Genomic DNA, 27930 nt, shown 5'->3' with positions numbered 1-27930 from the left:
GTTCTGAGTTAGTGCTGCTGGCGTGGTTGCAGAGAAGCTGGCAAGAAAGGCCAGCATTTACAAGTGCTGCTACTTGAGAATGAAGCGTGATGAGGGAAAATGTGAAAACACTGTTTTGTCATTTCTGTAGATTGTCTTTTTTGGCCTACTGAATTTCAACTCCTTTTAAATATACATTTTCCAAAAGGGATTTGAGACAGCCAGGAAAGGCTGAAATTACCCTTAAAAATTTGAAAAGCAAGAAATTCTAGAGCATCCTAGACCCAGTGACAAAGTTCTTCCTTGTACTGAGCCTAAGCAAGAGCTGACAAACAGGACCTGTTATAGCCTAGACCCAGGCTTGATCACGTTAAAAGGAATCACATCTGTATTAGTTTTTTCATGTGTACACAGGAAATTATAATTCCAAATCCTATTGCACAGTGTGCTGACCTATTGTTGCTTACTGTGAGGAGTCTGTCTTTTACATCCTCATAGCTACAGCCTATTTGCATCGAAATATCACACTCTAAAGAGCCTTGCTGCTCCCCCTGCAAGGATCAAGGAGTACTTGTTTTTAAAAGAAGACTTATCACTTTATCACCTTGGGGATGATGAGCATGAAGCCCTGATGTAAAAGGCTTATGTGATAGTAGGAATTGAGGATGGTTTGCAGATAACGCATTCTAGGGGGGCCTCAAGTGCTCAATTTCCAGGCCTGCTACTAACCTGTTGAGTGACCTTGAGCAACTCACTTCACATTGCTGCAGCTCTGTTTTCCCTTTGATTATTTTGTTTGTTTGTTTGTTTGTTGAACTTGCAATACGCTGGAAACCTTTTTATAGCACCCCGTGAAATGAGTCCTGATCTCATTTTGGTTGTTAGATGCTGGTACCTTAAAACCAGTAAAAATAGTTTTATGTAGATTAATAACCCTTTCCCAGGCCCCTCTATCTTAGCAGCTGTGGCCATTTTTCTTGAAATATTCCAGCAGCACATCAGTCATTATGAGTTTCTGTTGACAGAAAAGCCTTAGGTCAGTCACATCCATCATAAAACTATGATGCAGTTTTATATATATATTATACAGCTTGAAGTCATAGGTAGTTGGCTCAGTACAACCAAAGTACTAGCAGTGGCAGAAAGAAGTAACTGGCACAGGGGAAAGCAAGAATTTCCATGGAGAAGCTCATAGGGAAAATACCCAAGCACGTATGTAACGTAGCTATACTATGTGGATCTTTACAGGCGAGGAGAACTGGAACAAGATGAGTTAGGGGAAACAAACATGTAGTCCATTAAAATCATATTTTGAAAAGTGTACAAAAGTGAAAATTGTTCTGAGTTTCCATACTTACTTTCTCTCCAGGGAGGAAATATTCCCATACTGTAGCTCCAATGTATAGGGTTAGCAGTTCTTTAGCTATCAGGCCTCATGCTTTTGCAGAAGAGATTATGCTCTGTATCATAGTCTTGTCTTATGATCCATACTTTCTCAGGAAGTTTGAGTGAATAAGTGTACCTGAGTCACAGCCCAGCTTACAATGGTATTATTAATTGAAATGTCTTGCTTCCACTGATGTTTTGCCTTTCACTGTGGAAAAAAGGTGAGACCTTTGTGATTGCTACATAATACAAAAAAAAACATTTGAATGAATAGGACTGTTGTTATTTTGAATCCAATGCCTAACACTGGGTGCTTTATTTGGTGGCTCTCTTGGCCAGAAGAGGGAAAAAACCAAAAAAACCTCCACAACCTCCCCCAAAACCCCTTTATATAATGATAGCAAAAAAAAAAAAAAATTACAAAAAGCACCTGCAAGATTGCTTGTTAGTCCAGGGTATATTAAAAAAGGTACTTTTAACTTAATTTACAATATTTCAAGTTTATTTCATCTATTTAAGAATCTTTCTTTTCCTAAAAATTCTGATTAATGTCACAAACTGTTAGAGCAATCTCAAATATTTTAAAAGGTTTCCTGTGTAGCTACCCAGGTCTGGCTTTTTTCCTGGAGAAAACAGGCACCTTGAGGCTAGACTTATTTAATTGGATGTTTACTGGACTTAGAGATCTACTTTAACAGGAGATGAATAGTACCCCAGAAGTGCTATTTGTCTCCATTCACTATAAAGGCAGAGTAGATGGTTAATCCAGATGTAGACAGCAACATTGCAGATGGCTGTGTCTGATCAGATGAATTGACCAAAATACTTGAACAGGAGCTTCAGGCATTAAATGCCCAAGAGACGTGTGCAAAGTTAAATGTAGGCTTCATTTGAAAGCCTGTTAAAGTCTCCAGTCATCCTTTATTATCTCTGAAAATGCCTATCCTTAAGTCAGTCAAAGTAGACATGGGGATTTGTTAGTGTTTGTTATTTTCTACCTGTTTTCTAATTGTGAGTCTTTGTCTCCATCATGTGCAGAGCCCTGCGCCTGTTTAGTGCGTGTGTGGACAGAATTGATTTCTTATGCTCCATGGATGGGGCAGCAAGAAGGGTTAGAGATCAGAACAAGAGGGGAGCTGGTGACAAGTAGCAGGGGAAAAGGGTTCCCTTTCCTTTCTCAGCTAGAAGTAAAGGTGCATTTTTATGCCCTCCTCAGTGGCAGCAATGGCCCAACAACCACTCTTACTGGGACTGGAGCCAGCCTGCTGAATATGCGCGTCCATGGGCTCTGTCAGTGTGGCTGTACAGGTATTTTTAGTCCTAACATACTGCCCTCTCTGTTACTCTTGGAATTAGTATGGATATTATATCTTCTTTTAACATTGAATGATTTTGACATTAATTTTTTTCTATATCAGAAGATTTAATATTAAAAATCAAGCTGTCTACTTAGATGTCTGTGACGATGACCATAGATTGACATGTCTAAATTCTACCAGGGAGAGATGCACTGGCTCCATATTGCTCAGGGCTACCTGGTCATAGAAACTCCTAAGTTGTCATTTTAGATTGCAGAGTTCCCAGGATGTCTAAATATAGATTTGTTCTCATGTTCAGAGATGTCCTCTTCTGAGCTGGCAGTCACATAAATACCTCCCCCTCCCCCCCCCCCCCGCCAGAACTGCCTTGCTCTGCAGAGAGCAGAGCAGTTCAGGCAGACAGTGCAGAGAATTGAGACAGCCTGCATGGCAGTTGGGATTGATCTCCCAGACTGCCTGAAGTGGAGTCTGCTGAAAAGTAGCAAACATTTCCATGATTCTGGCTTTCAGTTTTCAATCTGTAATGAAATCCTTTCTTGTGTGAATGTGCTATAAAGCCCTATGATCTATTTTAGCTGGGTTACCAGAAGCAATTTTTTAAAAACTGCACTGCCAACCGTGAAAGTCCATCTCAAGTTACATCAAGGATATCAACAGTGTATGAATGTGCACCTTTTGGTTAGCATCATTAGAACTAATAAGTAAACAAACAATAAGTTATGTTATTCTTAGTGGGCTTAAAATATTTTTCAATTATTAAACATAGGCCAGTATGTTATTTACAAATACACAACAGTGATTTTTCTGGACACCTGCCCTCCAGTTAGAAGCAAAATGCTTTTTCCATATTTTTTAAATGTTAAAAAATAAGGATGACAAAAGAAAACTGGCTGAAGAACTCCAGGCTGTGCCCTTCTCTGCACAGCTTGAACTCTCCCTGTGTTTATCTGAAGCAGATGTTCCAGGCAGGATGCACACTGCAGCCAGAGGTGAGGACAGAGGTGTACAGGACTTGAATACATTTCAGTGCAGCTCCCACATCCTGTTTACACATAGCTGCTGGCCTGAGAACAACACAGGGGAAAAAAATAGGAAGGTGGGGGGGACGTGATAGGAAGGAACAGATGATTGGAGTCGTGATACTAACACCACTGCTAGGCGTGCATGTCAAGGGTGCTGTAGATTTGTGGTTGTCTTTGCATCTGCCATTGCCAGCAATATTTTCTCTGCTACTTTGGCAGGCGTTGATAGGCATGCTGTCTTCTGTTATAAGGGAGGGAAAAGGAAGAGAGGGAGCAATTCATTGGAAAAAAAAAAAGACAGCTCACTTGCAGAGAAACTATATTTTCTCTTCTATTCAGCAATGCTACCCAGACTCAAGAAAAAAATACAGCTGGAATGCACTGAACCAACTTTTCTGTCTCATTAAAATCATGGACTGATTTTTAATAGTAGAAAGGCACTTACTGAATCACTGGTGGGCAATGAGAAATATTAATAATGCCAAGCCCCATTTAAACAGTCATTCTGCTGGAGAATGGATTTCTTTCAGGCTGGATACTTACTGGCAATTTGATTTCTACACACACAGAGCAGGGAAAGGCCTACTTTTCTGTGCACTGGACATGCATGTTCATTTTATGCCTCATTCCCCAACTCACTATACCTATTCCACATCATCCACATGTATTCCTGCTTAATGCTAGGAAGATAAGGAAGAGGTGTATGTATACTTTCTATCTCTCTCTCTCTCTCTTTTTTTTTTTTTTTTTTTACATTTAAGAAAGATCACTAAGGGACCAGCTTTTCCTTGTCAAAGATTCATAAAGCTGCTAATGGCAAAATTCCCAGGAGGCAGAAATGGAAGAAGCAGTTTTTCAAGGTTGTTTTTCACAAAGTTCACAACACGGGCTGGGAACACTATGTATCTGTTAGGTGTCCCTGTAATATTATATTCTGCAGAGACTGGCTACTGGTTTCAGATCTACATGGTCATGCACACATACAACATGGGGTAGTTTAAAGGACATATACTTTCCTGTGCTTAAATGGTATGAACATATCAACACCGCAGATTGACCAATGTCTCATCAGCTCATATTTTAAAATGCTTGAGAGACAGAATGCATGCGAGATATTTTTAATGCCAGAAATAATTAACTAATTTGTTTTATTAGGACAATATAAAAGAAGCTCGAAACTTATAAAAAAGTCTAGAAATCTATATTATTATAGGTTATTATAATCGATTTATCTCCTACTAATTAGAATGTAAAAATACTAAAATTGCAGCATGAAAGTTCCTATTCTCTCAGCCCTGACCATATTAACTTCTTTACCACTGCCTTTTTTTTTTTTTTTATTAAAGGAAAGGAACCATCTTAGTGCTTGAGACTCCTCTTTTTTATGCATCAAGTTCCATCAGGAGACAGAAACTTCTAAAGTATGTGCTGAGATAAGCTACATTTCCCCGGATGCCTTGCTTTTCTTTACCCTATTATATTTGGATTATTTCTTTATCCAAGGAACTACCATGGTATTAGGCTTTGATTTTCTTACTTCAAATCATCTAAAAGACCAGAAATTTGGAATCAAATTGGAAGATAGAAGGAAAATTTAAATTCTGCTTTATTCTCAAGCCTTTCTTCTAAGCTTCAATCTATTTAGTGCTTGAAACTTAATCTTCAGATAAGGAACAGCAGTCAATCTCTTCATTGCTTCCCATTTGTTTTTGTATAAGACAGCCTATTGAGTTCCTTTTTGCCTGAAAAGACTATAAAAAAAGATGAATTAAGACCTTACTGTATTATTACTAGTAATCCCAGCTCACATTTACATAGCTTTGTAATTACAATGTTTGTTAAAAGCTTTTCAGGCTGCATATGGAAAAGGTACCATATCCATGCTAAAAAGCATCCATCTTAGGGTCAAGCAGAGGCTGCCTGAAAAGTGTTTAATTTTGTTTTCCAAAAGGTTTTAGAACAGGGTGGAACACTGTAATTGGAAATACAGACACTATTTGGGGAAGAAGGATATTTTATCTTTTCTAATATTTTCTATTTATATATCTTTTACAGTATATAATTGAAGAATCTAGTCTTTTGCAGCAGTCTTGTGGTGTTGTTTTCTACCTTCTGGCATAAAAATCAATGTTAAAGTTAATGAAAACTAAAAAGTCGTCAAAGAAAAAATGTTACTGGAGTTACTGGTAGACAAACAACAATATACCATTTTCTGACTTAAGCCTTTGGTCTTCAATCAGAGGGTATGCTTTGCAGCTTTGTGGATTACTATTGCCACTTGGAAATATTCCCAGGATGGTCCCTAAGACAAAGACCTTATGAATGACAACATAATATCAAAGATGTGTAGCAAATGGAGAATGACAATTATGTTAATGGTATAATACTGTAATATATAAGGTATAATAGCCCTTTCTAGTTGAAAAGACACTAGGAGATGAAAAAGCACTAGGGAGACAGCATGAGTATCAGCTCAGTGTTACAACACAGGTATGAGTTTTAAACCAGACTCCACTTCTATTCATCTTTTACTGGCATTTCCAAAAAGGGTAAGATAATTTAAGATACTTAAAGATAAGAAAGATAGCATTCTACCTATTAGTAAGAAAAGAAACTCAGCTAGGCCCTATGAATATTGGATATGGACATTTTATAATGCTTGCCAGCAACTGAACATCCAAAGCAATCCTCCTTATTTGGAATAATATTATGAAACATAGCAAGATCAGAATACAACATGTGTGGTCTGCAATCAGGAAGGATTTCTATAGTATTTGCTTATGATAAATAGAGAAGATAATAATGGCAAGATACAAATATTTCTTCGCTGTTTCCCACTTCTACATTGCAGGTCCAGAGGTCTTAGTTTACAAAGTAAAAGTGGAAAGAATTTCAGAACTGGCTTCTAAGTATTACTGTTACCATTTTTATCCTTACCTATTTATACTGTAGTGATGCACCATGGTCAGGATTGGTACCTGACTGTGCTGAGAGTTTTATGATATATGAGATGACACACTTTTTGTTCCAAGAACCCTGTTGTCCCATGGATGGAATAGGCACTGAAAAATTTCAGCAATGGCCTTATCTTGATAATTTTTGGAAAGCTTTTTGATACTAAGTAAATTCCTTTGTATTTTGTGTTATAGGATAGGGCCTTAATATTTATATATACCTGAGGATATCTTTTTCCTTTTTGTATTGTTTATCTTGCTTCACCTGAGTTGTGTCTAAACATTTTCCTGTCCTTGGTTTTATACCCCAGCTGATGCCTGACCTGCCACCAATTCTCTGTTCTGTCAAATTTTTCTTATGTATGACCCTTATTACCGATAAATGTAACTAGCTGCAGTATTTTCTTGTAACTTTCTTTCTCTTTGCAACCCAGTATTATTTTTTTTTAGCTATATAAAAACACTTTCAGTCCATTTTCTTGATCATGATCATTTCTTCATCACTGAAGAGAGCTCCAGGGCTTCATGTCTGAGGTCTTCCATTTCTCATACAAAATAAAAAATGTAAAAGGGATAAGGGAATATTATACTGCCAGCTCATGCAAAGTAAGGATAAAATCTTGAATGAGTCAAACACTGAGCTGAAGACAGTTTTGTCTGACTGGGCTATGCTTACGGCAAGCTGGCAGTATATGTTCACAAGGAGAAGAGGTGCATCTGAATCTCTATGGTAACCTGAGCTATGTGAATCACCTTGATCAGTAGCCTCACTTAAGCACAGGATAAATTGTGTGAAATAGCTCAAATTTATATTTAAGATGTACAATAAATACTTCAGATTCCAGAATTTTTAATACTCTTTTTGTAAAACCAAAACCAATTGATTGACAATTAGAGAAACTAATGGTGTTTTCACCAAACTGAAATATATCCATGAATGTTTCATGGATAAATACTAGCTAATAATTAAGTCTCATGGATCAATATAAACTTGTTCAGAGTGAGGTTGCTGTGTAGCTGATAACACCACTGAGGTGGAATATAAACATTTCAGTAGTCCAAATGCCCACAAGAGCAGTAGAAAATCAGAGGCAACTGACCCCTTGCCATTGGCACCCATTTCCTGGGTAGGCTGAGGAATTCTTTTGCTCTTTCTTCAGTAGCTGAGATGATGAGACTGAACAGGGATAGCCATCACTTTGGTGGAGCATTAGTCACAAATGATAGAAAACTTAAAAGCATTTGGCATTCATGCCAGTCTGCAATAATACTGAATACTGTTCATTCTCATGAAGGGGATAAATGCTTCAATAATGCTTAATGTTCAGCTTACAGTCATTATTCTGGAATGGGAATAACTCAGAAATACAGTTATGAATCTACTGTGTCTGGTGACAGTTTTAATTCCATTAATAGCAAACTTGGCTACTGTGAGAATTTCTTATTCTTACTGCACTTTTTCTGCAGTCATATCTATAGACAGCACACTTGACAGTTTGTTATGAGCAATACATTATTCATATTGCTCACACCCTCTGCTTGGGAACTTTACTTGTAGACTTAATTTCATGGTTAGTGACTTCATTGTGAGAACAGTAAGGACAGGCAGACAAAAGACAGAATAATTACAGTTTGTTTAGCCTTGAAGAGCATTGAAAAATATAAAGCGAGGAAAGTTAGCAAATCCAGTGCTGTAAATAAAAGATTACAAGCCATATCGCTGCCTGCAAAGTTTTCATGTTTGATTGTCTTGTTATTTTAGTGCAGAAAAGACAGGTTATACTCTCAAACTCAAAAAAGCTGCCACTATGTTATTCATTCTGATGAGTGCCCAGGATCTGCACTTCATAAAACCAGGAGGCGGGTATGACCTCAAAAGATCACCTATTAGTAGCCCATTTTCTGCCATTTCAATTCCAAGCCTCTGTCTCAAGTGCAGAATAACTAAATTTTACTGATCACCAACTTTTGTTAATGACACTTTTGATATAAGTGCCAAGAGCTGCCTTGTCTTCTTGCCTGATAAGCACATCCTTTAAAATGTTTTAAGGCAAAACTGTTAATAGAGCAAATTGCACTTACTATGTCGTCTTGCACGCAAACCTATCATTAGCCAACTGAAACCAACTACAGATGACTCTGAAAGAAGTAAATGCATAAAGTTTAAATGCACCATTAAATGTAAAGCTGAACCTATAGACCAAGCAGGTACAGTTACATGCATGATAACAACATTTCAGAGATTTATTTTAGTAGATTATTTTTAGAAAACTGCAATAATTCCAATGCATCAGTGACTATGCATTTTTAACAATACTGTTCTTAGTAATATTTTAAAACATGGAAAAACTGTCATAGTTAATGGTATTGATTACTGAGCTTTTTAGTTATGAAAGAAAAAGCTGTCGGTGGCCTTTGTAGAGTCTGCATGGTAGGAAAGAGGAAAATAACAAAAAACTTCTGCAGTGGAAAATGAAAATATCATGAAAAGGTCTGCTTTATATTTATGATTTAAAAGAGATTACTCTGTGTCATATCAAGCAAACTGTCTAAGAGGGGAATTTATTTTAGGAAGCATAGAGATTAGTATTATTCAAAAACCAACTGCTAATTGGGGAACTGTACATGAAGGTATCAGCCTCTTCTTGCATGTTTTGCAGAGCAGTTTTCCATTTTCTGTCCCCAGCGTGTTCCACAGTATATGCACATTCAGAGGGTACTCAGCCATGTTAGCCTTTGAAATACAGCTGCATTTGTCTTCAGAAGGTGTTCATTCACACTATACATACACCTATCTAAATCTGTAACATCCATACCTATCTGTATCTAATCTATCTACCTTAGCTTCCCTTTAGCCACCTTACTTTTAGTTTTACTGATGATCTGACTCATTGGGGTGATATCAGGGCAATGTGTACAAGATGATAGACCTTAGGAATGATGAAATAGGGCAAAAGTAGGCCCATCTCCAGGGTGTGTACACAAATGCCCACAGCCAGGGAAAAAGGCAGGAGGAACTAGAGCTCTGCTCATGGTCACCAAATTACATCATCACTGGGATAACTGTGGTGAGACAGCTTACATGGCTGAAAGGTTATTATGGATGGATACACAATATTCAGTACAGAGAGGCAGGTAAGACAATGGGGGTGTCATCCTTTAAGTGAAGTAGGGAGTTGGATGTATGGAGTTCCTCTACGAGATGGATGACAATCATCTGGTTGAGAGCTTATGGGTCAGGGTCAAAGGAGAGGCCAGAAAAGGTGGTGCTGTGGTGGAATTGTGTTACAGACTACCTCAGGATGAGGAAGTAGATGAAATCTTGTTTAAATAACTCAGGAAGTCTCTGTATCACAGACCCTGGTTCTAATGGGGCCCTTTTCTTTCCCTGTTATCTGCCAGAAGGGCAACAAGGCAGGGTGTAAGTAGGTATAGGTACTAGATGAGCCAAACAGGGATGACACATAGCTGCATCTGCTATTCACTAACAAGGCAGAACTGGTTGGTATGTAATAATCAGTGATAGCCTTGGCTGTAGTGACCATGAAATAGGAGTTCAAGATCCTGAGGAAGGACAGTAGCAGATTACAAACTCTGAACTTTAGGAGAGCAGATTTAAGCTTATTCTGGGAACTAGTAGATGGGATCCCATGGGAGGGAGCACCAAAGAGTAAAGAAACCCAGAAAAGTTTGCAGATCCTTAATGACAGTATCATCCAAGTAAAGGAATTGTCCATCCCAATACACAGCAAATCAAGTAGATGTATCAGGAGACAAGCTTGTCCAAGCAGAAAACTCATGAAGGAGCTCCAGTGCAAAAAGGAGCCAAAGATCAAATGGAGATGTCAAAGGGGTGCCAAAAAGAAACAAGATTAGCCTTTACCACTACAATAGTAGTAAATGCCTGAACAAGGAAGATGTGATCTTGATAAGTGGATGAATAGATGGGCCAAAAACTGGTTGATAATCAGGCTCTGAAGGAAGTGGATAACAGACCAACCCTGCCTGGAGGCTGATGATGAGTACATCTGGGGTCTGTCCTGGACCTGACCTGTTTAGCATCTTTAACAAGAACTTGCCAGAGGTGATAGAGTGCATGCTCACTGAATTTGCAAATGACACCAAACTGAGCAGACCAGTCAATAAAGTCTAGGGCAAAGCTGCCATCCAGAGAGACCTAGACAAACAGAGGAATGGGCCAACAGGAACCTTCTGAAACTCAGCAAGGACAAATGCCAAGTCCTTCATCTGGAAACAAATGAAATCCTGCAGCAGTACAGGCTAGGGACTGACTAGCTGAGGAGCATCTCTGCAGGAGAGGACTTAAGGGTCTTGGTAGCAAGGTGGACATAAGCTAGTAGTGTGCCCTGGCAGCAAAGGAGACCAATAACTTTCTGGGCTGTATCACCAGTAACATAGACAATAGATCAAGGGAAGTGAAAGAAGTCCTTTACTTGGCACTTGTGGGACCTCGTCTACATAGTAAGTGCAGTTTTCCCCCCCCCCAATATGGAAAAGATGCAGTCTCTATCCTTAGAGGTTTTGAATACCTGTCTGAATAAAGCCCTGAATAATCTGATCTGATTTCAAGGCTGAACCTACTTTGAGAAGGAGTTTGGACTAGAGACCTCCTGAGGTCCCTTCCAACTTGAATTATCCTCTAGTCCTATGATTAGGAGGAACAGAAAGGCAAGGCTTGGAAAGAGAAAGGAGAAGGTTCAGATCCAGAAGGAATGCACCCACATGTCATGATTCTGCCTCCTAACCTAAAAGAAAAAGTGCAGAAGTAACTTCCCCAGCTAGGTAAGCACACAAGACAGTCTCCTTGCAAAACAGCTGCCAACCTGAAACAGCTCAGTACTGCGGAAGTTCCAGGAACACAGGGAAGTTCAGCCACAGTCCCCACACTAGCAAAAGGGAAATGGGTAGAAGTAAAAGTCAGCTACCGCTTACCACCCAAGGAAGGTGTGAATAGTCATTAGGAAAGTATTTCTTCCTCAGACACTAGCATATTAGCACCTTGATGACACTAAGTCTGTCTTTCCTATAAAGGAAATTTGAAAGGTTCCAAAATGCAATTTATTTTTAACATACTGTTTTATTTTGATTTTAGGCTATCTCTGGGACTATACTGCCTAACAGTTTTCCCTTAATTTGTCTCTCTCTCAGTTTTGCAAAATGATAAACATGAACCCAGAGGCATCTCTCATAATTCTACCAAATATAACCTCCTGATGGGATGGGAGAAAGAGACACAGCATGTTACTATATCTCAGACTTTTTGGAGACTGAGTTTCAGGTTTATTTAGCCCTTGAAAGTAAACAGTGAGAGAGAGGAACAAGTAAGTGGAATCTCAAATTTTTACAGAGGTAAATTTTCCCTAATATTAGCAGCTCTGCTGTTACCTCAGCCATATATCAGAGGACATACTATATCCTTGTTTGAAAAAAATATTTTCTACAGCCTTGGTTCAATGACATAAAATTGAATAGAGAAAAAGAGTAGCAGAAGGTAATGCTTGGCCAGCCATGTGATGTTATGAACAATATAGTTGCTTGTGAGTCAGCTGGGTATTTACAGCAATTTCCCCTGTGAGGAGGGCTATTGGTAAATGCTACTAATAAAACCTTACAATAACAGTAATAATATCTTTAATTTTTAATAGTGTCTTTGATCCTAAAGGGGCAGCTATTTTACTGCATGTTTTCCAATTAAAAAGGGCATTCATGTTTTACGGCCTTCATCCTATTCATCCTGCTTAAGGGCTGTTTAAGGAGAAGGAATAAACCTGTAGCTCTGGGAAACCTAAAACTACTTTCCATTTCTATATTCCCCCCTTTATTGCAGGATCTCTGCAGGCTCTGCACACAGAATGCTGTAGGATGACTCTGTTTACCTCCAGTCATTGATATGATATGACATGGTAATATGTCTCCTAATGTATGTATTATATTAGATCCTTTTATATTAAGATCTCCAGACAAGTAATCACATGCCATTGTGCTAGATGCTGTGTAGAGATTTATCAGAAAAGGCAGTCCACAGTCCAGAGAGTCTATAGTCTAAATCAAACAGGGCACTGGAAAACAGACATTTGATCCAGTGAGCGCCTCAAACACAGGAATAGACTTTAAACAACTTACCGAATTCATACAGGAAGTCTGTGGAAGAATAGGGAACAAATAATTTCTGGGCTCAGTTCTGCTTTCACACAGGATAAATTTGGAAAAGTTCAATTCTGTACTTGGGTGATGAACCAACAGAAAGTAAAGCATTGGGCTAGACTCTCTGAATGTCAGGATCATCCAAGGTTTCTAAATGTTTAGCTTTAGACCAGAATATTCTAGACTATAACAATCCATTTTTTAAAATAACTTGAGAAATCAAAAGATTTTTTGCGCCTAGTTGAATCTTTCCTTGAGATAGTAGTTTCTTGTCAGGCTGAAGTCTATCATCTAGTAAATATAATATTTTTATGGGAATAGCTCTCCAAATTAAGTATTCTTTGCCTTTTTTTAGATTGTTCAGCAAGATTTTAGACAAGTGTGAATAAGGACTTACACAGCATTCGCTAGACCATGTTGCACTGCAAGCTTTACTGCAGCCCTCACACAAAGGAGGAGCTCTCTATGGAACTGTCTCAGCTTCCCCTTCTGTAGTACCAGGGAGGTGTGGTAAGTCACAGAGGGAGTGAAACAGTGACACCCCTTTAGACTTCACTACACCCCTTGTCTGAAAGTAATACTCCTTGAATCTGGGGTTTGGCTTCTTCATTTCAGCATCATGAAAGATTCAAACACTATGGCACACTTCTGTTTGCAAGGAGACCATAACAAAAGTGCTTTAAAGCAGTATAACTCTGCCCAGTGGTGCTTCTGCTAAGTAAGTAACAGCTTGAAGAAGGTCAGGAGAGTGTTCGAAAACAAGACTGATTTTTCAAATATGACATGTATTTAGAAACAAATGGCCTGATTCTCTTGATTAGGCCTTTTGGGGCCATTGAGGGAGCAGGGATTTCTTGCTTTAGGGCTGATATGACAGTAGAATTAGACTGGTCAGGTGTCTCAGTTGCTATGGTCCATGTAGATTTTTAGATCAGCTAGAAATTAATAGGGCAGATGCCACCCCAACAAGACTCATTTCTTTAAACCATAACACCACTGCTGCAGAAGGGTGTTGCACTGAGCCAACGCCACGATGTGAGGGTAATTCTCCACGCAAAGAAAAGCCCCCGGGTTTTCTCTTGAAATCAGCCTTATGACCCTTGCAGCCTGAAGAAAGGCAGAAGATGTATACCATAGGCTAGGATCAGATCCCTATATAGATAAATGTCCAGCAGTTTGAATGCTTACTCAGATCTTGTTTACAGTACCTCAGCTTCCTGACCTTAGAAATCATTTAGGCAAACTTATACTTCCTGCTGCTTTCTGGTGTTGGCCTGGCAAAGGAATATGAAAAGGGAAGAGATTTAAACTGAATTGAACAGATGTTTTAATCAATTTCAAATTTGAGTGAGTTCCAATACTGAATTTCAACATAGCTATTAATATTAGTTCAAAACTCTTCCCAGTGGTGCATGTAAAGGTGATACACCTCTTACCTGTGTTCAGAAAAAAAGGTTTTGTTTGCCAGTTTTTGTTGTCTTCATCTTTTGAATATCAAGTTATACCTTCTCAGATATTCATGAGAAATATGTGTGTCTATATGTATATAGACAGACCCTGTAGTCAACTTTCTTTTAGATCAGACTTAATGCTTGCTCCATCCAAATGAAAACAATCTTAAGTCTTAAGAAGCTTTTGAATTCTTTGAAATTGGAGGGATTTATAAATCCACAGCTGGAATAAAATGAATTGCAAACCTTAAAAGACAGATTATGTTTCCAAAACATGAGGACAAGTATGACCTTACTGTAAAACTATGTGTTTTAGCCTATGGGTAAAAGTGGTACATGAGGGGATTATTTATGTTTAGGTGTGTAAATAAATAGTAAGCCTTTGGACACCCTTCTCATATTTCCAGTGGAGCCTGCCAGCAGTCTTTTATTTCTGTTATGGCTTCGGGGCATTAAGACCACAGGAACATAGCTAAATTAGATGTTGTAAATGCAAAAGTATCTATCTGTGGCACCTCTCACTTTCACATCTAAGGGGCCTGATTCAGCTGAACATGTGCTTTACTTAAATATAGTGATAGTACCATGACACTCTGGTATGCTGCTCCCAGACTAAACCATAGCTCTATGTAAAGGTAGCAGAACTGGGTCCTTGGTATTGTATCTATGTGATCATGAAAGAATTTTAATCCTATACTGATTATGACTGTAGATTGGAAATAATTCTAGGGTCATCAACTGCATTTGTAGAAATACTTTGCTTTGTTTTATTTGTCTGTAGAAGGAGTAAAACTACATTGGTCATACAGTGATATGCTTAGTAGATTTTTTCTTGTAGAGACAAAATACTTCTGAAATAATTGAAGGTGAGCTGTAAAGACAATCAAGCATCAGAAAGTCACATTCTTTTAACAGTTAACTTATCCAAATCCTTGCTCTTTCTGAAGTGTTGTTCCATTACTTTTTGAAAATGTTAGAACAATAACAACAAAAAGTCCCAGGCTATTATATCCTCTGAAATGACCGTAACCAATCATAGGTCATCATTGTTTTAGTGTCTTCCGTGATTAATCTTTTTTTACACATGGACAAGATTAACACAGTCTGATATATATATAATCTTTGTACTTAGCCTGGAAGCTCCCTGTATGATTGAAAGTGCCTGCTCTGGAGCATCAGCCCTGTACTATATCCTGCATAATACTCTGTTGTGGTCCAAGTTTAGGCAGAGTGCCATAAAAATGCCACTTTAACTTTCTATGAAGTTAGATGTGATAACATACAAGCACTTGTATGCTTCAGTATCCTTCCTTTTGCATAGTACTCCACTAACTCATCCAGCACTTAGGAGTTTTGTGCTTTCTTCAGGCGGGGAATGCCAGAACCCATATCTTTCACATGTTAGTGAAGTGCTCAAGCCATGAGGTATTCTGGTTAACTTGTCCTCCACCCTTTCTCTTGAAGTGCAGCCAGAAATGCTAGCATCGTGGGCCAGAAGGAGTACAGCCAAGAAGAAACCTGACTCTAGCTGGAGGTTCAGACATTTGGTTAGAAAGGGAAAAAAAACCAGGGATGCCAGATCCTCCTCCCTAATATGTATGCATATTATATAACTGTTAAAACAGTCTTTGGAGCAGAGTTAAGAGACATAAAGTGTATTATTATTAAGCACCCACCTGAGAATATGGCTAAATATGTACTGTCTTCTTCTGCTTGTGGTTTCAATGAATCTTCATCTGTCTTTTCTCAAGTCTATGGGTAAAATCATTGCAGCATTCATTGCTTTCCTTGTTTTCTTTTAATTAATTAGCGCATGATTCCTGTTAAGGGCTTTTGAACTTGTTCCCATGTGCCTGGTTGCCAAGCAGATCACCACCTTGTAGCTGTTGCATATTTGGAAGGCAGTTTTCTTGGGCTCTTTATTAAGGAAATGCAAGAACACTCATGTTCTATTCTGCCAACAACAAATATGATGCAACACCGAAGGTTAAAATGAGAGGCAGAAGAAACTATCGTGTAAGAATGTTAGAGTATAGTTATGAGAGTGCTCACAGGTATTCACTGAGGTATGAGTGCTACGTACTGTTTAAACAAATAATTAAATATAATCTTTACCTTGAAAAAAAGACATCATAAGTAATCAAGGAAGATGATTAAGAATGGAGTAGGAAATCAAGGTACAGAAGAGCAAGATGACCTGTCTCAGATTAAAAAAACAGAAATAGAGCCAGCAAGACACTCCCATATTTCTGGCACCCAGCTGAGTGCGCAGCATGCCATATGTATCATATTGCCTTACCTGGATATGATTTCGTGTTTGAGATGCATAAATTCCTGAAACCTCTTAGACAAAGTCTACCCTTTCACGTAGTTAGGCAAGCTATTAATGTTGTGCCTTGAGAACACTGCTTCATCGTGCTCCTGGTCCCATTGACATGTCTTTTCCAATGAGAAACATGAGCATTATTTGACCTAAAAAGAGGTTTGAGAGTTTAACCATAAAAATCAATAAAAATCTCTGTTTATAGGAGAATTTTGAGTGGCCTGATGGTAAACAAAATAACTGGTGATTTCAATTTCTAAACAGCTCTTTAGAATAGTCTTTCACACAGACTTTTAGAATATAGACTATATAGATATACATACATATGTAAGTATACATATAGGTGTGTTTATTATATAGATGTGTATATATACATGGGGAAATTCTGCTGTTCATAACTGAACAATATTCCCACTGAATAGCATAGAATTTGGCTCTGTTTGAGAATATAATTCTGTATGGAAGAAGTTAAATCCTGTCTGAAGTGCAGGATATCTTCTTGGACCTCCTTCAGCTTTACTATATATGCAATTAATAATTCAAGATTCAGAAAATAGAAGCAAAGAAGAGGAAGCTCACCAAATATGGTTTTGCTTGAGAAGCGCACAGAAAAATCTCCCTAAGGAATACTAACACTGAAAGATGATGGAAATACTTGACCTTTCAGTGGTCAGGATTATGGTTAAACTCTACTGTATATGATATGATCTCTTAGTGGGGCATCTTTTTAAGGGTCAGCTGCTCAAAAAAAGGTTAATGTTTACTGGCATGTACAAAATGGGCCCTGCAAAACTTCAGCCAACTGGAAACTCTTGTCAGTTGGAAGTCTAATTAGATTAAATCAGCTTAATCATGTATAGTATTTAATAACAGTTAAACAGAGGCTAACTAATATAATTTAAATATCCTATTCTCAAAATTATTCTGAGCCTAAAATAGTCTGTCATATGTACCAGTTTGAGTATTGCTCAGTTTCCACAGAATATGTTAATATTACTACATTATGCCAAAACAACCTTGTCTAGTATGTGAAATATGGTGTGTCAACTGTTTATTTTAATTTTTGAACCAAAGTGAATAGTTGCTATAGCAATCGTTACATCACAGATTATTTGACATACTCTAATGATTCAGAACAACAATGGCTGAGGTTTTTGTCACCTGTGTAGTAAAAGCAGGGGAGGCATATTCTTGAAAACTACAGCCTTCTTGCTGACGCATGGTTTGAAATTGAGTTCTGGAATGACAGACGGAAGATTTTCTGTACTATTTTCAAACTGATCTGAGAAAAAAAATCATAAGGAAAGAAAGAATCAAATGCATTTAAGACATATAATTAAGTTTTCTAAGCTGTTCATTACAGCTGTGTGAAAATACAGTTCTCAGTTCAGCAGCAGATGCATGAGCTCTTCCTAGAACATTGCTATGTTATAGATGTTTGACTTTGGCGTGACCTGATGCAAACAAAACGTATAGCAACCTCTTGATTTGCTCTGTGTTGTGCCACACACCTTTGACTGGTGTCATTTTTCTTTCTAGCCCACTGGTCTTAGGTAGAGTTTAATGGAAAAACTACTGTGTTTTGCGTACTGATACTTAAGGACCAGAAAGGGGAATCTTCACTAATCACTTGCGAATAAACTGAGTGCTGTGTTCAGTATCAAACCGGAGAGGCATCTGTATTGTAACTTAAAATACAGTATTGTACTCCCATCAGAAGCTTCCTCACCTTTTGTCTTCACTTTTCCCATGGATCTCAACAACTAAGTTTTATTGGTAGAAATCTGGCATTAACAAGCTTAAATTTACACAAGCAACTATTCACAAAAGAAGCTCTGTTGCCTGTGTAGAGAAGGAAAATGCTTGACAGCATTCCAAGGATTTTGGCACTAGTGGAGGCTAACAAGCCAGATGGGGCTTTGACCTGTACTTCTGAGATGTACTTCAGACCATCAGGGAGTGGAGGGACACTGTAGGACAAAACATGACTTTGCAGTTATCACAGAAGATAGTTGAGCAGTATTGGTTCAATCCAAGCAGACTGTCAGAAAAACACGTGTCTTCAATTATTTGTATTTCTATACTATATTCAGTTGACTAGATTATATATTTCATGTTATGTATGCATGGAGAGAGAAAGCTTTTTCCATTTTCCATTATTTCCATTTAAAGTTAAATTAAAATTTACTTGTTCTCTGGAAACATGCATGACAATATAAACAAAATGCAGCAGAATAGAGTACGAGAAGTGAGAGTATCAAATTCTTATGAATAGATGAAACTCCCTGTTGCCCCTCTTTCCAGTTCTTGTTTGGTTGATTCATTTCTGTTCCTTGGAAAATTCCTTAAAACATGACCATGTATCTGATCAATGTCTTCAGGTCACAGGAAATAACAGAGAGAAAAAGACTGAAAGTGATTTCTTGACAAAAAGAGCTATTTCTCTACCACCCCTCCCCAGATATCTTGCCTTCAACCCATCCTAATTCAATTAGGAATAGTAGTAGGAATGTCTCAAATTACTGCAATTGCTGCAGCAAAAGGGGAGGAAGATGATAGAAAAGCACGTACCCCTGATCTATGTGGGACTTATCCAAAATAACTCAATTACTTGTTATAAAAATAACTGTTGCCTATACTACTATGCAGTGGTGATAGCTGTGTGGGAAATGGCATTTATAAAGCACCTTTGACCACTTCACCTGAACCCAGATCACTAATACATCTGGCCTGGGACAATTTCCAACACTCCCAATCTGTCAACAGTTCCAAACAGCTGCCATTTCAAAAATAAAGCCAGCCTTCCAGAGGCTTCAAATGTCATCTTCTTTACCTCAAGATGTGGCATTATTCTTTTCTTTGCTCCTCCTCTCATAAATTCAGCTGATTTGATGTGGGATCAGTAACTGGCCCTTGAAAAGGTGACTGAAGACGTGGCAGACCCAGTAGCTGATAAACCATCTTAACCTAAGATGATAAAAGATTATTCACGCTCATGATCCGGGACTCCTGATTCTAGAGAAATATGGGAATAATTTCTGCCTGAAAAAAAAGACCGAAACATTATACTCAAAAGTGCAAAAAGGGTACACAAAATCTACTTTTGACTTTTTTTTTCCCCGAGTTTTTTGTTTATATGCTTATGAAAATTCTGTGGGACGACATTCTATGTTTATTGTAACACTACAGTCAGTGGAATTTAAATTAAATTTATATGTGAGAAGTGATGACAGGGGACTGTTTGACTGAGGAAGGGACAAGACACCCCACTGGTCCCATTTGTTCCAAATTTCCACCCACAAAATTTCCATAATTTTTAATACAGCCAGGATTATGTCTTTGGGAGTCACCTGGGAGTAAAACAAGATCATCCATAGGTATGGGGTATAAGGAGGTTGTGTGAACGTGGACTTCCTTCACAAACCAGAAGGATTTATACTTTTTGAAGACTGCTTACCTCTGGTTGAGTTCCTCCAGCACATCTCCCTTGAAGTGGGAGAAAGCTCTCGCAGCTTTTAAAATGGTATAATTACCTTTAGTACAGCTCTCTGCTGTCACTGCCAAACTGTTTCTAGGTGTGAAACTAGGTAGTTCAAATACTTCTGTATCATGGTCCCCTGTACAACTCAGACATGCCCTGCAACACAATGTCCAGAACAATGGTTATCTTATGTTTTTATACCTGCCTATAGCATGCTGTCACAGAGGATAAATGCATGTGCATTCAACAGAAGAGTTTAAACTCCTGTAGAGACTCAATAGCAAAAATTTAAGATTTTTTTCATTAAGCGGATTTTTAGTTTCTTCCAATTGTCTGGCATTTTCAGTTTGAGGTAAACTGGTTACCCAGTTGCAGAGAGACAACACAGCACTACCAAGAAAACTGTTTAAAATATGCTAAAAAGTTTTAAAATTATTTCCACTGCATGCCTGAGAAACTTTGTACTAGCAACTAAGTGATGGTTGGAGGTATGGTTTTACTTGTATTTATTTTTCTGTTACTTGAATCTGTAAGACACAAGTAATATGATCATTCCCAGTGAGTGCCAGCAACACTTTTATCTAACACAAGAAATACAGCTAGTTATAAAGGCAAATACAGAAATGGCATGTTAACTACCATGAACTTAATCATACCAGATATATTTAAATGGTGGATTTTGCATCTGTGCCTCACATGGAATTGTACATGGAACATTTGCTGGAGTCAATTCTACCTACTTCTCTGATTAATTCAGATGGATTTGCAAGTACTGAGCACTACTGAGGCTGCTTAATAAGGGCCTAAGCCCACAGCCTTTGGAAGTAGAAAAATTTCCTTTAAAAAAGGAATTGTACAGAATTGGACATTTATTATGTAAATCAATAATATTGCAGATGAAGATCCTAGAGCACTCAATAGAAAATACTCCTCAGAGGTTTTGAACTGTTCTACAGAATTTAATAGGTAAGGCTATGTTTGGTGTATGGCATGCAGGAATCTTTAAAAAGAAACTATGCAAAGCATATATTCTATATTAAGTCCCCAAATATTTTACATTCGTTTGTATGGCACCTTATTAAGTGTTCATATAAATAGGACAGTTTCATTAATTTTATGCTCTATCAGTTTTTTACATCCCCAGGAGACACTATTTAGGAAGATAATTTTTTTCTTCATGAACTTTCCACTAAAGCAGACAAAAAAGACTTCAAGACTTCCCTGGAAAAAATCTTTTCTCTGAAAGAGCAATTGGTGATATCAATTATTCCAGACCAAGTCCTTTTCTCAATTCTTAAGTTTTTAAATAGAGCTGTTTAGAAAATGCACTCTACAATCCAGGTATTGTGCAAGTATACCGTTTATCTCATTGTATTTATCTAACCAGCTGTGGATAAGAAAACATGTTTTTTCTTTTATCTGAGCACTAGTGAGTGGAGTTTTTCCTTTAACAAACCCCATTTTACTGTATTAAAAAGAGAGTTCATTATCAGTCAGTTAATGAAGTTACTTCAGTCCTGAGATGTCCCAGTTTCTGAAAGGTTTGGTTTATGCTTAAAGCTTTGGTAACTGGACAATCCGTTATTGAGTGGGAAACACATTAATTCACATGGGAGAATGAAACCAGAAGTGGTGAAAATTTGTTACTGCTTCCTTATACAACTGCTATGATAAAATAAAACCTCTTTTTAAAAAAAAAATCTTTTGATGTTAAATATGGTGCTGTATCACCTGCAGTAGAAATGGCCAACTTTCTAACAGCTAAAGTATCCCAGGACTTCATTTTCAGTATTTCACGGCTTCAGAAATACAGAAGCTAATATTGTTATTTATATGGTGTGGCAAAGTTGGCAGAAGTTGTTTTTCTTGAGCAGAGTTGGTTGTTCAGAATTTGAAAGGAGCTGTATATCCTACAGTGTTCAGCGAAACATCCTAATATGTGACTGATTTTTTGAGAAGTCAACAGCACTCAAAAGTGCTCCTAAGAATTGATTCTACTTTTAATTACAGAGCTGAGACTATGGGGGTTCCTAAGGAACAGGCCACTGGAATTTCTTATGGTGATAACCCTACATTCCTTGAAAAAGGGAAGGGTGTAGAATGAGTAACAGTAAGTTATGGTGCTGATAACCCAAATGGTCTGCAAGAAGGATGAGGACCAAAATGGAAATGGCTTTACCTTGGAAGCCTCTTAGGTGATAAGAATAAAGAGCTGAAAAAAAACAGTAATCTGACAAAATTTTTGCACTTCTCTAAAAATATAAGCATAGTCACTGTGGATTCATGATGAAAACTTTATAATACCACAAAACCAAACAACGTAAGACCGCCTACCTGGCCGCCCTTTTTAACCTCTGGGTAGAACTGGTGTATGATTGCTAGACACTAACTATGGAAATATTTCATAAGGGGCAGAAAAGTAAGGTTTTCCGTAGGGCTTATTGTTTTCAGAAAGTATCTTTGCTCTGTAAATAGCTCTGGTTCAAGTAAATGCAGAAGATGCCCTGCAGCTGTTTATCCCCATGCTGTAACCTGGGGAGGCCGCTGACTGGGCTGACAGTGCTCCCACACATGCCACACAGGAAAAAAAGGCTCAAGGTACACAGCACAAGTCCTCACGTGAGAAAAGGCTTCCAAGGGGAAAGGGGGGTCGGTGAGTTTCTCACTCGCTCCTCAGCTTCTGTAGTTGAGATGATTGTACCTTGGGACATAGTGTGGACAAAGACAGTTTGGGTTTTGGTACTGCTGCACTATGAGCAGGTTAAGAGGATGCCAGCACCTCAGAAGTAAGCAAACCCACATCTGCAGAGTCAGCAGAGGCATTATCTAGAAGATTTTTGACATGGGGCCCCTTTTACTTTAGGCATGGATGGGATTATGAAGAGGACACACCAATGTTTGCTAACCACAACAGACCTGCCCTGTTTGATACCACACAAACTGACAAGACTGTAAAAATTCCTTGGGGGCTTTATGGAAAATAGATCCTTGTTTTAATTCTGTTCTATGATTAGTTACTGCTTCATACTTTTTTTTTTTTTACACCCTCAGGGAACACCCACTCATTTAACTCACAATTCTGTGCAGTTTATAAACCAGAGTTTACTTTCTATTAGCACAGCAATACCTCAGTGCTGTGTGAGAACTGAAGGCTTTATGTATCAGTGGTGCACACAGAAAGCCTATTTAGAATTTACCATGGTTCACATCATTGTCAAATCTTTTTTTCCTAGCATTAGATCCACCGAAACATCTGTAAGCCTGCCCTGCTAAATAAAAGCGCCTGACTTTTAGAAGAGCATGAAAGCAGCTCTTGTAGATTCTGTGTTTATAGCATGTCATATGGTACAGCTTGGTCAGAATATTTTTGAAGTTAAATAGTGTTTAGAAAAGTTCCAAAACAAAAATCAATCCAAGAAAAAAATTCCAAATAAAAGATTTCTGCTTTGTAAAATGTTGTCAGCCCTGCTTCCTTTGAGTAAGGCCGATCTATAAAAAATGGCTTTGTCTGTGCAACTCTAACATAGGAGATTCATTTAATTTTCTTTTTCAGCTGAAATAATTACACCTGTACAGCCATGGAGGTATGGTGCTGCCTTATTTCAAGAACAATCAGTCGTCCTGTTTGGGAAGGAAAAGCCTTTGCACTGCAACTTGTGGGTATACAAGGACTCATGCCCCAATCCCCTTGTCCATGGAGGAAAATTCCCCGAGCACTGGATTACATACTGAAATACCTCTACATGCAGGGAGGCTACTTCAACATGTAACTGCAACCTTGTTCCAGGTGTACCACATGTCAGCACAGGCTTTAGAAAGCCAAATATCTTCAGAGAGAATACTTTGATCTTTCCGTTCCTCGAGTACAACACTAAGCTAAACTAAAAGCAAACATCCTAGTTTAGCATGTTTTAGTAATCTGTCTGGGAATGTGATGTTCCCTGGGAGCAGAAGTATAGCTTTCTCCTTCTGTCCTTTCATAAATTCATTCCCTTTTTGTTAAGCTGAATGTTATATGAATTATGTCTTTAAGCTACAAATTCCCAAACAGGCTTCTGATTAACCCCTATGTAAGTATAGGACACACTACTTGTGTCCAAATTTCCCAGTCAAACCACAGCTCACATGGACTTCTGTGTCTCTCCTCTAGTGGGGATCTTGGGAGTTTCCATTTGTCTGAGGAAGGGTTATTTATCATGCATGTGACTCTGGTTCTACTTCACCTGAGTCTCATGACAGTGTTTTTAGGAGATAATGGTCAAGATCTCAATTTTCCTTAAAATGGCAAAGCAAATTTCTAGCTTCTGTGATTGCGGGAAAAATTTTGAAAATGTGGAATGCTCCTCTAAACTGCAGAATCCAGAAGTCAATAAAATACTTTCCTCCTCTTTATGTTTCAGGTTCTTATGTTTTTTTAGCTGGCTTCTTTCTTTCTTTAGTATTGCTTTTTCTGTAGAGGAGGTGGAGGTACGGGAATTAATTCACACTTCTACTCACCTATTTTTTTATTCTTTGAGGCTGCTAATGAGCTTTTGCTAGCTTTCTGACTATGAGTGAAATCAGGGTTATGCTGATTTCATTATAACTGAAATAAAGGGCAGCTAGTCTCCAAACAGCAGCAGCTACCAACTCCTTCCCAAAAGCAAGTTAAGGTCAGTGTGCAATGATCTCTCTGAACCAAAGAAAGATCCAAAGGAACTCCTTCCTTGTAGTGCTCATGGCAGTTCTAAAGAAAAGGCTGGGGTGAGACCCTGAGAGGAGACATCGCCTGACTGACAGTCTGGGTAGTGTTCGGTGGATTGGAGGAATTTGCAGTGCATGTGTCAAACCAACTATTTTCCTCTCAGTATTCTGAGAGGGGTGCAAGACGCTTTCCTTTTCCCTCTTAGAAACGGCCCTGCAGCCTGAAGGTAAGGGTGTGATGCTGGACCAACCAAGGCTGTGCATTTCTTGTTTAATTGTTAGCTCCTTGCCTGTATAATTTTAGATGTGAGTAATTGGTTTTTTTTCGTCCTTTCTTTTCTTTTTTTTTCTTTCTTTCTTGCATCAGTGGAAACAAAATATCAGAAGTATGGGAATATTGGAGCAAGCGGAAAGAGTGAAAACAGCCGTTTTCCTGGAATATAATATTATGCCATGGGGGTCAGAAGCAGATGAAGCTAAACAATGATGACAAAAGAGAGTGCCTTTATATGTACATTTCTTCTTGTTCCTTTTTGAGCCATAAAATATTTGAAGCTACTAATTTTACCATAAAAACAATTCTTTTTCTACCCTCTGGGAAGCTGGATTAAGATTTAAGCTACTGTTGAATGATTGGTTTCTTTCTATTATTTCTTTTTTTTTTTTAATTTTAGTGCTGTCAGTATATTCAGTGCCCATTTAAGTAAGGCTCATGTTGCTCAAGAAAGATTGCAACAGACTTTGTTTGTGTTCTGTACACCCAAGAAACTACTGCTTGTAGCTAGCAGGAAAGATGTGAAGGACTGAGAAGAGAACTTGCTGGTCTGTGTTTAACCATACTATTTTGAAAAACACATTTCATGAAAGAGCCATTTACACAGTTTACTAGTGACAAGAAAATCTGAAATTAAAAAGACTTCAAGTAAAACAGGTCATCCTCAGAGAACCGACTGAGAATTGTTCATTTGAGCTCACCCAAGCAAAATTACTTTAAAGTTATTTACAATGCCAGATTCTTGGATTACAAGTTCGAGATATTTCTTTAGCAAAAGTGGGTTTTTTTCCCCTTTTTTACAAGGTTCCATTTTAAAATCACAGATTTTTTTTCTGAAGAAAAGAGTTCCTTACAAGCAGAGCAAAGAAGTTAGTTGTTTGTTTTTTGGTTTTTTTTAAATGGAAGAAAAAGGAATTAATGTGTCTGAAATGCATATTCACTAGGAAGTTTAGTTTTGTATGAAGTGGTAGCTTTAAAAATTTCTCCTGATTAATTGCAAAGGCTAATGAAATTAGCAGGCCTTCTCACATGTTTCAAATTAAATTTATGATCAAGTGATCTGCTGGATCTGACAGGCTGTACTCTTCAGTAGATCCAGAAAAACGTTTTTAGCTGTTTGTTTTTTTTTTCCTGAGAATAAATGTAAAGCCTAGTGAACTGAAGCATTTCACAAGTTTATTTCTGTTTTACCTTATTGTTAATGCAAAACCCAAATATTAATCAGATGATAAAAATGTTCTGTCCTTTTCTTCTTTTTTGGGGAGGAGGGTGGAGGAAACAATTTTTCATTTAGAAATCTTCTTCGTTTGTAATTCTGACATATAAAAAAGCAGTACTTGAAGATTTAGCACTTTCAATCACAGGAACATTTTGTCTAACTTTGTCAGACATGAAATGAAATTTTCCAGACTATTTGGTTCCTACAATTGTTTAGGCAACCCAAAATGGCTTTTCTGCCTCAGTTCTACAGAGTAGTCAGGAAATTTGCTGCTTTCCTTTGTCCAACATTCCTCTTTATCTGGAAAGTCTGGTTTTGAATATTAGGAACTTGATGTTATTTAACAGTGTTAATAATTTAAACTTCTTGGATCTTTTTCAGGTAGTTCGGACCTTGAGAAAGCAAACTTTTGCACTGTTACAAATAAACTCCAGTTGACTCACCTTCTCCAACTTCAGTATCTGTCATTGAAATAAACATTACACAAAAGCGCTACATTTTATTTACCTTACCTACTTTCCAATACCATGAAAGAGGCAATAGGTGCTGCTCTGAATTGCAGAGTAGTAACTAAATTCACCATTAGCAACTTTTTCCCTCAAAAATGAGGCCATAAGCAACAATAAAGAATTTACATTACACTTCTTACAGATAATATTCTTCCCTCACAAGATGTTTGCACCTGGCAAGATGCCCCAGTCACCAGCCCATGAAATTCATGCACACTCATTTGTGCTACCACCGAGCAACTTAACTGTTTTATTTTGGCTGAGAAGAGCGAGTTTCCACCTGTATAACAGCCTGTAGCACTTTTTACATATACTGGAAGATGCCACATAACAATGTAAAAAGTAAAAATAAGAAGCTACTGAAACTTTGGCTTGGTACCCACAACTTACTATAGCTTGTTTTGTTGGTTGTGGTACTCTATGGAGAGAAACAAGAATACACGAAGTAACTCCCCTGATATTTTTGAGATCTGAATAAGAAATTACCCAGGATGAAAATGGCTTATGCAAAAATACTAGACCTCTGCATCGTCACACAGCAGCATCTTTGCTGATGATCCTGTGTGTAACAAGACAGTTACCACCAGACCACCTAAACTGATACCCAGTGATCTTCACCTTCCTCATTATTCAAATCAGCTGCTCTAGAAATCCCTTTCTATGCATCTTTTCAACTTCTGCAGTAGATGGAGGTCTTTTTTTTTATATAAGGCCTGGTACAACACAATGAAGCCTACAATACTGCTTTATCTTTTTTCAGTCTCCTGTGGTTTGTGAGTCCCTTTTCAACTTTTTTCACATGCTTCCTTTGTGCCCCATTACTTATTTTGTGTAAAAGTATGTTATTGATTTTTTATTCTTTACATTTACAAAGCAGCCAATTCTCAGTCCTTTGTCTCTCTTCATAAACCTGGAGCTGCTGCTGCTTTCCAGTCCCAGAAGAGTGTTCTGCTCCCAGAAATTCTCTTTTCTTATCTAAAACCAGCGGGGCACTGGTTCTTGGAGTAGTTCCCTTTCCTCTCTGGCCAGGGTGGTAAGGCCTGGGCATGCCTCCCCACCAAACTAAGGGGAACTTGCTGTGTACTTCTCCTTCCAACCTTTCCCTCTCCTGGTGCATTGGGTGCCTACTCTACTGCCAGATAATAGCTAGTAGCAAGGTTGAACA

General features: G+C 38.1%; 1 long non-coding RNA gene across 3 annotated transcripts in view; it reads left to right on the top strand.

Moving 5' to 3' along the window:
• Nucleotides 1-27345, top strand: part of LOC138688590 (uncharacterized) — a 117653-nt gene extending 90308 nt beyond the window's left edge. For all 3 annotated transcript variants that reach the window (XR_011327467.1, XR_011327466.1, XR_011327465.1), the window contains one exon: nucleotides 26638-27345. This is a non-coding gene — a long non-coding RNA (uncharacterized lncRNA). The remainder of the gene's footprint in view (nucleotides 1-26637) is intronic.
• The last annotated feature ends 585 nt before the right edge of the window (nucleotides 27346-27930 follow it).

This window comes from Haliaeetus albicilla, chromosome 13 (genome assembly GCF_947461875.1).
Source record: "Haliaeetus albicilla chromosome 13, bHalAlb1.1, whole genome shotgun sequence".
NCBI lineage: Eukaryota > Metazoa > Chordata > Aves > Accipitriformes > Accipitridae > Haliaeetus > Haliaeetus albicilla.
This window is presented reverse-complemented; position numbering and strand designations above follow the sequence as displayed.